At 42.7% G+C, this 13,079-nt stretch overlaps 2 protein-coding genes across 7 annotated transcripts in view; one reads left to right on the forward strand and one right to left on the reverse strand.

Moving 5' to 3' along the window:
- The window catches only part of CHLSN (cholesin), a 147,263-nt gene that overhangs the window by 107,203 nt on the left and 26,981 nt on the right, over positions 1 to 13,079 (forward strand). The gene's annotated exons all lie outside the window — the stretch shown is intronic.
- Positions 1 to 13,079, reverse strand: part of GPR146 (G protein-coupled receptor 146) — a 37,775-nt gene that overhangs the window by 23,241 nt on the left and 1,455 nt on the right. The window contains exon 1 of one of the 2 annotated variants that reach the window (XM_072120429.1): positions 8,865 to 9,481. The exons of the other annotated variant lie outside the window; for it this stretch is intronic. The gene's annotated coding sequence lies outside the window, so the exon portion shown is untranslated. Of the gene's footprint in view, positions 1 to 8,864; positions 9,482 to 13,079 lie in introns of those variants that run through there. 2 annotated transcript variants of the gene reach the window in all.

Here is a 13,079-nt window from a genome sequence, read left to right on the forward strand (position 1 = left end):
GCTCCATATCGTAAGCGCCAGATATCAGCATTTTATGGGAATCAACAACATACATGTCCTGTAAACAGGACATAAGTAGAACAAAGATGAGCAATGCTCATTTCCTTATGGTTACCAAACTAGTTTTTAAGTTGTCAAAGAATGCTGGGAATTAAAGTTCCCACTTTATCATTTTCAGGTACCCAGTTTTCAGTTTATAGATGTTGATTTTTTTTTGTTAATCCGCCGAAGACATCAACACATTTCACATTCTGCCTGGTGATTTCATTACCGTATTTTTCGGTCTATAAGGCGCACCATCAATAAATCCCTGCTAAAACATTTTAAGGATGAATGACCAGCAGGTGGCAGACCTGTGCACAGTGCAAGACGGCTGTTGTCTGTAAGTACGGTTCATATATAAGGAGCACTGGACTATAAGGCGCACCTTTGATTTCTGATTTTTTTTGTGCGCCTTATAGTCCGAAAAATACGGTACTGTGTAATTCCTGTGTTCTCCTGCAGAGGCACTGTAGTATATTTAAACACTTCCGATCACGCTTCTCCAGAGATTTCAGCTGATCTGCCGGAGTCTAGGCAGAATAAGGTCATGTGATAAACTAAATTTTGGCTTAATCTTCCATTAAAATAGGAAACTAAAGGACAAAGAGGCCATGTACATTCTGCCGTAAGCTTTCTATTGTAAAAGTAATGATCATGGGCAAACATCGGGACACTGGACCTTAATTAGTCAGGACGTTTTATGGGTGATTGTTTTGCAACCACTGCAGCGCCAAAGGTTGGCTTCTGTGTGGTTCTTAATAGACTTTAATGCATGTTTACACTGAATTTGGCAACAGTTTGAGGTCACAGATCTGGAAAGTCCAATTTATGGCCCTGATTCCTGGATCATACATGGTCTAAAGTCCCCCTGAACTGATTGGTGTCTTGGCTGTAATCTATATTCATGATGCAAGGCTCATTAAAGGGTCAACCATTGACTTCCATTATATCTACCTTGAACAGATGGTCGTAGAGAGAACATTTTCTCAGGTCTTCCCATACACAGCTGGGTCTCTTTCATAAGATCACAACCCTCTCAAAGTTACCTGATACTTTAAAACCAAGACCCATCTTAAGAAGTATCTCAAGAGGTTCCTCCTGTAGCAAATTTGTGCCGAAAAGGCTTGATATTTAAGCTGGAGGCACCTGGAGGACTCGGTCCCGTTTACAAGGTGCCTATTTCATGAAACACCTAACAAATGCGAGAAGTGTGCGTAGCGATAGAAGTGCCCGAGACACCATCTGGAGACATCACTTCCCAGTCTACAGCAGGTGTTGGTTTATGAGACAGCTCTCAATGTTCCTTCAAAAATATGTTATTTAAGAGCACAAATTAAAAGCCGGCGTCTGTTCTGCCGGATACAGGTCCATAAAACCTGTTTATATGCATGTTGGACGGCTGCAATACACGTTAACCTATGGCAAGGTCTTGTCACCAGAACAGGTTTTCTTTAGGAATTGGAAATTTGTACGGGGACCACTGGCTCATATTGAACCCCTGAAACCATCTTCTAAAGTGTAGGACGTAAGGTCAGAAGAAGCACCTGTTGACCCCTATGATAATGAAGAACCTGGACTTTGATTCACGACTGCGGGAAAGGTTGTTAGACTTGTTCTCTGGGGATTAGCACTGTAAACGGTATGGAGGACCTTCCGAAACTTTGATGTAAAGGAGACCCTCAGCGTGAGTCCATGCATTGTGCCTTTATGAATGACAACCACATGATGGATGGAAAGCTTTTCATCTCACCATGTGTTTCCTTCATGAGGAGAGTTTATATGCAGCTATATATTTAGATTTCATCTATATACATATTTGGGAGATCGGAGTAAGTGGTAAGGAAAAACATCTGCCTTGTTGTGGATCCTCGTTCCCATGGATTGGCCTCCGGTCCCTTGTTGTCACTACCGGTTGGTGCTCCTGTGACAACTGTGGCCATTTTTGTTCCTCCAATGACTGCTGAGACTACCAACAGCTCACAAGGAGTGGGAGGGCCACATCATGGAAATGTTAGCCTGACAATGTAAGTATTGTTGGGTTTTTTTCCTTGCCCCTGCTTTTCTGACTAGGACTACAGGACTACTACTAGTTCATGGGACTACAGGAACGGTGAGAAAGTGCAGACAGGTTTGGATTATTGGAGATCCTGCTCCGGACCCCTGTGCTTTGGGTGCCCAGAGTAGAAGCAACAATAATGAAACAAATTTCCCATCCTTATACTATTGTTTTGGGGGTCCTCAAGTTCTCGATTCCTTTGAAAGCTGTGACTGGGCAGGAAGCAATAAGTTACTGCTAGAATTGCTATGTTGGTGATAAACTATTGGGTTTTGGGAAGCAGCTTGGGCAGTGAGCATCGTTATTTAATATGGAATAAAATCAATGGTAAATGTGACTGGTACTTACCATGTTCTTTCCGGGAACTGGTATGTTGGTGCATCACTTACACGAGATACTGTGTTCGCCGAGTGTAAGCCGACCCATATATAAGCTGAGGCCCCTAATTTTACCGAAAAACCTTGGGAAAACCTATTGACTCAAGTATGAGCCAAGGGTGGGAAATGAATTGGTCACAGCCTCCCCAGTATATAGCCTGCTGGACCCTGCCCCACAGTATATAGCCAGCACCTCCCCCCCAGTATGTAGCCTACCAGCCCATATCCCCCAGTATATAGCCAGCCCCTTACCCCAGTATGCTGAAAAACTAGGCTTATACCCGGGTATATATGGTAAATGCTCCGCTTGCCATCTCTGGATACATCAGTAAAGTCCAGGGCTCTTCTCAGTGGCTTGAGAGATACTTAATTGTCTTGATTTTAAAGATTTTTTGATTCATCACAGTCGGGGAACTTGGAGACCAATATAGGGTTAGCTCTCTAAATAAACCAAAGCGAGTGCTGAAAGAGGAGCCTTAGGGGAAAGCGAGGCGTTCGGAGTGTGTATATTGTATTAGGGTCAGAAAATAGATTGTTTTATTGCTTGTTCAGCTGGGATGAAACATCTGCGTCGTAGGGAAGAATAAATGATGTTATTCCACACTTTCCTTCCCTGTAGACACCATCAAGGTAGAACGACACATGGCGGCGAGGAAGAAGTTTTTCCTTTTTCTCAGCAGATTATACAATACAATGGTAGTAGAATCTGTCCCTAACTTCACATGTAGTGGCTCAAATCTTTCTAAGCCCGTTGCGAGTTCGGTCTGATAAACTAGCTTCTTGCACTTGCAGGATTTCCCGGTCCAAAACTCGATTCACTAAACTGAACTCGGCATGTCCGTTCGGTTCAAGGTTCGGTCTGGTAAATCCCACAAGCACATAGGGGGGGAGATTTATCACTGCTTCTACGCCAGAAATCAGAATAATTGCAAATTATTGTGCAGATTTGATATTAAAAAAGCGAATACGCAACCTCCTCCCCAGTGGGCCGGTGGCTGGTGGCCTCTTGCTTTCGACACGACGAGGAGGGGAGTTGCCGGCGTGTGATACATCTCCCCATGGAGTGGATTTGATGTGGGCAATTGGCTTTACTGATTCACCGGTGTATCCTAATATCTACAGGTTAATGGTCCGTAAATAGAACTGAGCTGCAGTTCCTGACCAAGCCTATGGGAACGGTGGCGCTACTTGTTCTTATCTAATAGTGACCCCTTTAACCAAACTGTAGTTTACCTTTCATCAAGCGATCCTCAAAGGGCTTATCCGCTCCTCCTTTGAGGCCTAGCTACATTTCCTCGCCTACATGGATGTCACGCGCTACTTTTCCAATTCAGCCCACATTTTTGTGTAAGTTTAGTAGTTTAGCATCCTTATGGATTAGCGTTATATGAGGGCATAAAATCCATGTTGCAGCTGGTTTTAACCCACTGGCGACTCTCTAGAGGCATCTAAAACATTGGTAGGTGTGAAATGTGAATGTTGTAAGCAGCTTTTATAGGAGGCAGTTCATTCGTTTTGGTGGTCCTATAACTAGTAAAAACTCATTTATTTTATGTTTATTCTTTAACCAGATTATTTTTTCGAGAACACACGCATCCCCTTTCATTAAAAAAGCGCCTTCAGCAGAGAAAGCCAAAAGAGTTCACTGTAACCCAAGTCTCGGGTTCTTTACTTAAATATATGGGTTTTGTGGGCAGAAGTTGTTTTAAATGATCAAAGGATTTGCATTAAAGACTCCGCTTCTGTCTTTCCACAGCGTGAGTCCAATGAAAGCCTCTACTCAGGCTCTTCTCTGTATTCCCACCAGTTTTCCATCACGCCGTGTCACAAATAATATGCTTTTTGTGCGTCCTTTCGGTCAGCAAACGGCTCAGATATTTCTCTTTTAACGTCGAAAGGTCAGAAAAATAAACTTGATAGTCCCGAACGCTGAGATACATCAGTCGGATAACTGCTTGTGGAACATTTATTGGACATGTCGTACTTCTATGGGCTTATATAACCTTCCAGATCAACTTTGAAGTTTTGGAAAGGCTTTGATCTCACCACGTTTTCAGCCCCACCAGGGTACAGAGCATGGGGCTGCAAAGGGCCAATTTTTTTATACATTTTTTTTTTTCCTCGATTTACTTTGTAATATAATTTGTCAGATGTGTATACATGAGAAGGTCACATTGATGAAGACTCCGTAGAGAAGCAGCCACCTACTCAAAAATTTCTCTTTTGCGTGTATCTGTTTGCGTGTGATTGAGTGAAGGATTGACGAAATAAAAATAAAACTTAAGAGGAATGTCAATGGGGTATAAATTCTAGAACCTATATGCTGTAAATCATGGTACATGATCATTGACTTCACAAGTATGATCAGGTATTTAACAGGAATGTTAGCGCATTACTCGCGTCAACAAGTTCTAGTAGATATTTTTATGGGATTTCACTTACTTGGGTCTCATGCACACGAACACGTGTTTTTCTCTATATACCGCTTTATTTTGGCTGCATATACGGTTTTCCTCAGTATGAGCACTTATGGTACCGTATCGATCGAGCCATGAAAAAAACGAGTATAGAACATAAATAGGACGAGCTCTATAGTTTTTTGCGTCTCGATTATGGTACGGTGGCCAATACGGCCATTCATATTGGTTACTGTTTTACCCCTTGTAGTGAATGTGGTCTGTGTTACCCGTATGAAAATGGTACAAAACGGGTAGCACACAGACGGAAATATATATTTGCGAACGTTAGGCTTAACTCCGGTTGCTTTTGGTGGCTTTCTGACCTCTTTTTCAATATATATGGCATACTGTTATTACTTTATTCATGATATTCCCAAAAAATTCTGCCACTGGAAACTTAAACAAACGCTCATCAACCCATTTACCATCCATGGACTCGCACACCCATTCAATCAATCAATAAATCCGAGAGTCTACCCACCTACATACCCATCAGTCCTCACTATGATCCATGCCACCCGCCATGTTTTGTGGGGTTTATTTTAAGACCTATTCCTCATGTTTTCTCTCAGGTCCCATATTTTAGTTACCCCAGTATCTTATTACTGTACCAAGCTACACACAGGAATTACGATACATGTTTCAGGCTAGTAATTGTTCCCATCTTTATAGCATCTCTGCTGGAGGCAACATAAAATGTCTTCTGTAGTCCATCAGGTCCTGATAATTATATACAGAGACTGGGTGATGAATGACGTTGTGCATCCTGATAATAGGTAACGGCCGGGTTATCCTCCCCAACCCTTTGTTACTATTATGACGTGTAATCCCATGGGCTTCACAAATCAGTTTTCTTTTGCAATTAACCTCGGTGTAAATTCCACTACATTTTTATGAAATTTATATGTTTAAGTAGAAAAAAAAATGATTTTCTTTGGAATATTCTCAAGTTTGAGCTTCCCCTGGCATCCAGTCAAAACGCGTGAGCGAGCCCAGATCACGTCGAGTAAAACTCAGAATTCCTCCTAAATGAATACAAGACTTTATGAAAGACGAGTGGGAAGATTTAGAAAATCTTATGTAAAAGAATAGTGCTGACAAATCAAATTCCACATTATTTTTTAAAGAATTGAAGTCATTGGCTGCTATCGATTACTGAATGGTTTGAAGAAGACTCAGATTTTTCTAAAAACCTTACGGGACCAGTTTTGTAAATCAAAAATAAATTTTTAAAGCGATCAATCCCAAGCAAAAGTGCTGACATCACATAAATTTTACATGTGCCCATGGCCAGTTTGTGTCTGCGTGAACGGCACGTGTAGACCACCAGACAGTATCATAACTATTGGGAGAAAACATGTTATTTCAAGGGATTTTTCAAAATTTGGTAAACCACTTTAATTTCATCTAGTTACGGAAATGTAATCCTAAAGGAGTCATCCAGTTTTTATCTGGTTAGCCTATCGAGAAGCGGGAAGTACCAACCGCCGGAATTGGTGTATCCCCACTGACAACAAATGGATTGCCTATATTTTGGTAGGACTTCCCTCCCGGAAAATAACATTAGTCATGTTTGGCCGACTGGCATGAAATACGTTGGACTGTGGCTGGATGATGGTTATCAACACCTGTGATAATATCATGGAGCAGTAACATGTGAGAACGTAGAACATGGCGTGCATCATTGTATCCGGCTTTGCCCTAGGGTTAAAACATATTGGAAGGTTCTTGTTCTATTAAAAACAATATGGGAATGACGTCATGCCATAAAATGGTTGGAGAACATTTTCTGGACGCCCCAGATGTACAGTATATATTTGTGTACAGGAGGAAGCAGGTGTTGCTATGCCGACACAAGACGTGTGAACACTACAGGGAACAATTCCGATGGATTTTATTTCTTCTTTATATTCTTGGAATGGTTGTATGTGAATGAGGCACATGAGGTTTCCATTCACAGGTTAATAATATATGATGTAAGACTCGCCGCTGTATCACTATACCACACAAAGGCGGCCATCTTTAGTCCAGTGATTTGCCTGCTTTGTCGGGAGGATGACTTGTACTATTCAATTACACTACGGCAGCTGAGGAATTCATATTATGTTCCTTGGAGGAGACTGAGTAAACACTGAATTCCAAGTGTAAAGGGACCTGACGGAATTCAAGCAACTGCCCGAACCCATGTAAAAGTTTACTGCCCGAGTCACCATAATGGGGGGCAGCAAATGGTCATGACTTCAGATGTCTATAAGTGACATTATTCCCAGAGGCCGGAATCCTGTCCATAGACAATGAATTGGCCCCCACTGACCTGTAGAACCTTCGTTCTAGAACCTTATGGGTTTGTCCACCACAACTCCCAATTGATCAACCCAATTATATTATTTGCCCTTTCTACTGTCAACAGAGTGGTCCTGGGTCCAGAGCAGAAATCCTGAGACCCACCCACATAACATTGAATACCCTATTTAACATATTAGGCGCAGAACCTCAATTATTTCGTGTAATGGTAGGCGCTAGACAGATAAATCCAACTTCCTCAACCTTTATATAGTGGCACCTAAAGTGGCAAAAGGTTAGTTTTCTTTACAAAGCTGGCCTATGGAAAGCACTCAATAAATGGAGGGGTGCTTTAGTGAATGGGAATAATGGAAATAGCTGAAGGCAAATGCATGGCCACCACCCAGTTCCAACTCAAGGCAGGAGACCCTTGACCATAAAGGTCCAAGAGGTTCTACACTGCGATCTTAAGGATGCACTTATTCTGTCTAATGTGGATTTTTTTTGTAGTCCATCGCCTTAAAAGGACCTAACGTGTATATGTGTATGTGCGTGTATGTGCGATCAATCCCGTACAGTATGTTTTGCATGCTAGGCAGTGTAATTTAAGAATGGAGGAACCACTCCAGAGTTTTTTCAGTGTAACCATGTGTAACACATTAGAATCTGGCAGCCTCTCAAAATGAATACAGCCTCTGAGAAATTTGGCCTTTTTTGTCCCCCCCCCCCCTCCCACCTCCTCTATCTTCAACGCAGTCTTACAATAACAAGGAGAGGACCTACTTGTCTTGCTGTTCCTTCCCACTCAAGGGAGGGCTCTAACAAACCCACACTAGTGACATTGAAAACTTTCGTCAATGTGCACTCATGTCATCGGCGGTCCTCCTCCCCACCCCCTGGAGCATGAAACTGAAGCTTTACACACACGCAGCTGAGTGCACACAGCCCCACTCACATTCTTCAAGTAATCAGCGCCTTCACCGTCACTGGAGATACAGGGAGCAAAGTAAATAAAGTTTTTGAAAAAAGTTCCCATTTTCCAAAAAAGTTCAAAATTGACTCAAGTTAAGGTGTGATATAGAAGCGATATTCACGTAACTATTACAAGTCTTTGATGTCACTACTTAATGGTGCAGACTTGTTGTGATGTCATCACTCGTAGAAAGTTTTTTTTAACTCTTGAATTACTGAATGCTATGGCTGTACGGAGACGCTATGGTCCAATAAGAAATAGCAGAGCCCATGAGCTATTCACCACATGTCGCTGTTCACATGGCTTCCACTGTTTGTTTTGGTACTACATGTGACATTTCACTGCTTTCCTGGTAAATTCGAGAAATCTCCAACGCATCCTATTATTCCTAACGAATAATTATCTAACAAACAGGTGATGTGAAGTAAATCTGCAAGCCTCGCGTTTCATCCGGACATGGATGCATGTAAACACTTGACAGCGTACCCAGCATGCACGGTGTCAGGATCCTCAGCGTTACCATATTTTTGGGTTATACAATTTATTTACTGGGTCGTAACGTTGTCGGTTACATATTTATAGCGTTGTCATCGGCATCTTAAAGACTATTCTGCAGAAACGGACAATAAAATGGCATCTCCTTAAGTGTAATTATGCGTGTTAAATTCGCTTACCTTTCTCTGCAGCCTCCTGGCACATGTAGCCTCTTGGAAGTGATTGGGCACCACGTCTGGTAAATACCAATAGTTCACCTTGTTTCTCGGACAGCCGGGAGTTCCAGTATTAGCCATCCTGTAATTGTTTTACTGGATCCCATCCCATGGCTCCTTCCTCTCGCCGTCTCCGTTTCTGGGAATGGGATGTGTTGTGGATGCTGCACTTGTTGGAAGTCTCACATCCCAGGCTGAAAACAAGTCATCTCCGAGCTCAGCCTCTCGGCTCGCGTGGACCTATCTGAGGGGGAACTGCAGAGCTGTTCTGTCTTTTGAAAGGAGACCAGCTTGTCTTCTGACTTCCAAAGTTCCACTTGTTTTTGTTGGAGGGGGAAGGGAGAGAGTGTCAGGCAAACTCAGCAGAGATCTCTCCCTCTCTCTGACTCCGTGTCTCTCCGTCTCTCCCCCTGTGGGCCCCTTGCAGAGTGTTTTTATTGATTGCAATCACTGAAGGCTAGCTGGCTCTGAAGAAACACTGTGTAATGTGTTCTTTCCTGGCTTTCATTACACAGAGTCAATGCACAGTGTGGTCATGCTGACTGGCACCCTGCCTACGCTCTGTTACTGCTCTCGGCAGAGGGGTGGGGGAGCCCTGTGCGCTCTTATTTTCATACAGAGGGATTGCAGAGGTGAAGCAGAGGAGGGGCGCCGGATTGGCCTCTTCTCCTTTTCTCGAGAAGCACAGATCTTGTGGTCAGGCTTGTTTCGGAGTAAAAATAAAAAAACAAAATCAAATTTTAAAAAACCTTGATTTTTTTTCCCTACTGGGCAGGGAGAGGCAGACAAGTAAACTGGACTTTTATGTTATGTGATCTGTGTGAAGTGGTAACATACACCACAGTGATGCATTTAGAATATATCTATTGTACGGGCCCCTACCGGAGTGCACATGTGGCCTCGGTGGCTAATCTCACTTGATGCCAGGTTTAGTTATCCTGATTTTTTGGCATATTATCACAAATTTATAAACGATGGTGTGGTGGCTTAGTTTTCCAGCTCTGTGACTTCTGTTCTGGTATTGAACATTCTCTCGGTTTGAGTGGGTTCCCTTTAGGAACTAAGGGTTTCTTTCCATACAGAAACATACAGAATCACTGTACACAGTGGCTACGGAAAGTATTCAGACCTGTTTTACATTTTTCACTCTTTGATTCATTGCAGCCAATTGGTAAGATCAGAAAAGTTTTTTTTTTTTTGCTCATAAATCTACACTCCATTAATCATCCCATCTTGACAGAAAAAAATTGAAATGTGGATAGTTTTACTAATGTTTTAAGCAAGAAAAACTGAAATATCATATGGTCCTAGGTATCCAAACCCTTTGCAGTGATGCTGTGAAACTCATATTTAATTCCCATCCTGTCCGTTTCCTTCTGGTCCTCCTTGAGATGGTTCTACTACTTCATAGTGTGTTTGATTAAACAGATTGGACTAGAAAAGGCACACACCTGTCTATATAACCTCACAGTGCACATGAGAATCAGGAGGTCTAAGGAACTATCCAAGGAGCTCAGAGACAGAATTGTGGCAAGGCTCAGATCTGTTCAAGGTTACAAAAGAATTTCTGCAGCACTCAATTTCAATTTCTGCAGCACAGTGGCCCCAATAATCCATTAATGGAAGAAGTTTTGGATGACCACAACTCTTCCTTGACCTGGCCATCTAGCCAAAATAAGCAAAAGAGCCTTGGTGAGAGGTAAAGAAGAACCCTAAGATCTCTGCGGCTAAGCTCCAGAGCTGCAATAGGGACATCGGAGGAAGTTACCCAAAGTCATCTATCACAGCAGCCTCCACCAGTCGGGGATTTATGGCAGAGTTGGCATACGGGAGCTTCTTCTCAGTGCAAGACATATGGAAGCTGCATACAGTGTGCAAAACACATGAAGGATCCAAGACTATGAGAAATAAGATTCTCTGGTCTGATGAGACGAAGATTGAACTTTTTCGTGTCAATTCCAAGTGGTATGTGTGGAAAAAACCAATCTGCTTATCACTGGCCAAAAACAATCCCAGCAACGACACATGGTGGTGGCAGCATCATGCTATGGGCAGGGACAGGACCATTGGTTTCAATTGAAGGAAAGAATAATATGGCCAAGTACCTGAGATATCCTGGATGAAAACCTCTTCCAGAGTGCTCTGGACATCGAACTGTGCGAAAACTTCACCCTCCAACAAGACAATGACGCTAAGCACACAGCTAAAATAACAAAGCAGAGGCTTCAGAACATCTTCTGACTGGCCCAGCCAGAACCCTGACCTAAACCCAACTGAGCATCTCTGGAGAGTATTGAAAATGGCTTCCACCAACGTTCACCATCCAACCTGAGGGACTGGAGAGGAAGAGGGTGAAAAACTTGTAGCATCTTCCCAAGAAGATTCCTGGCTGCACCAGCTCTACTCAACACTGAGCAAAGGGGACGAATACTTATGACCATGTGATATTTAAGTTTTTCTTGTTTAATAAATTAGCAAAAATGTCTACATTTCTCTTTTTTGTGTCAAGACGGGGGAAGAGTGTACATTAAGGAGCAAAAAAACAACTTATTGGTTTTACCATTTGCATGGTCCGCTTTGCTTCATACCGGTTGCTTGGATAGAGCAGCCATTGTCACACACTAGGCTATTGGTGGCACAACTATCGATACAGTTTTCTTGGCTTATCAATGGGCGATGTTGGATGACAAATCTGGGAAGTCTTGGACTGTCTAGTGTAAGTTAACACCACCTATTCGATGGCCAAGTCTGTGCCAATATTTTGATGCCTTTTTTTAGGCACATGGTGTTGCATCACAGTCTATGATGTATATCACAAGATATAAATGCTGGACTCTCGAAATTGGCAGAAAGTGGACCATGAGTCCACCTAACAAGTTGACCGGTAAAAGGGGTACAACTGTTGGGCCCTGCAAGGCCAAAGTCCAACATGATCTTGTTTTGCCTCGGGAGCCGGGCTTGAAGTCTATGGAGCAGAGAACCAAAACTCATCCTGTACTCTGACTCCAATGTGGCTTCTGACGAGGCTCACAGGACAAGCCGGTGCCATATGGTGGTCCCAGAGCAAGTTGCTGTCTGAGATGTTTGGCAGCAGCTTCTTCGAATCATTTGCCCTCTTAAGACCACTTGCATGCTCAGCCAAACTGATGGTTTATCAATGGCAACAGGAGGGCAATGACCATCATAAGCCGTAGATTCAAGACTAGAGTCATGTGTTGCCACTGGGAACTACAATCAATCTCCATGTTCTCATGGATACCAGTCATCATATCTGTCTTCCTGTTTCTTTTATAAATTGGCAAGATGGCTGCCATCGCCCTACTAGAGCAAACTTTGTGAGAATTGATTTTAGCCAAATCTTTTGTCCCCACACCTGGCATAACTATACATTAGCTTTGGCTTACGCCCCGTTTATGTCACTCTTCTTGCCGTTTTTACGCTGAGTAAATACATATGTTTTGTGTTATAATATTTTTACACACATGAACTAATATAACCGCTATTAAATTAATCCCATTCGTGAGTTCACGGTTTTATTTTAATGGTGCCTTAAACGTAAGGGAATACATATTTAATTTCACTGTCAGCTGGCAGCGGTCCATACACACCAGATACGGCCCGGATAGCGGTCACATGGCCTCTCTTGTCCTTACTGAAACATTTCAGTATGTTTTCCTTCGATGAGTGATAAAACGCATTCAGAATTTTTGTTTTTCTGGGTTAGTTTTTTTTGTTTTTCTGGCTAAGATTTGCTGTCGGCCAAGGGAAGAGTCGGAAAACACCCTACGCCTTAGTCAAACCCACCCAAAATACAATATCCATTATACAGTTTTTATTGTCCACAGGATAGGGTATAACAAGTTGACCGGGAAAAGGGGTACAACTGTTGGGACCCACATAAATCACGGGAACATAATCCCCAGCAAACTGGAAAAATGTTGTCCAGCATGCATCCTGCCGGTCTTTTCAGTATTATAGGAGTGTCGAAGTCAGGGGTGCATCAGCCATGAAGCGAGTTGAGTCTCTCGCCTCAGGCAGCACCACCTGCAGCAAAGTGGTGGGCAACATCAGGGATGTAGTAACCTGCTACAAAGTAGGTCCTGACAATTAAAATAGTTTCTCTTCATACCCAATGTCAACACTGCATTGAGCACCCACCTACTAAAAAACTGATATATT

This window comes from Engystomops pustulosus, chromosome 8 (assembly GCF_040894005.1).
Source record: "Engystomops pustulosus chromosome 8, aEngPut4.maternal, whole genome shotgun sequence".
In the NCBI taxonomy this organism is placed as follows: Eukaryota; Metazoa; Chordata; class Amphibia; order Anura; family Leptodactylidae; genus Engystomops; species Engystomops pustulosus.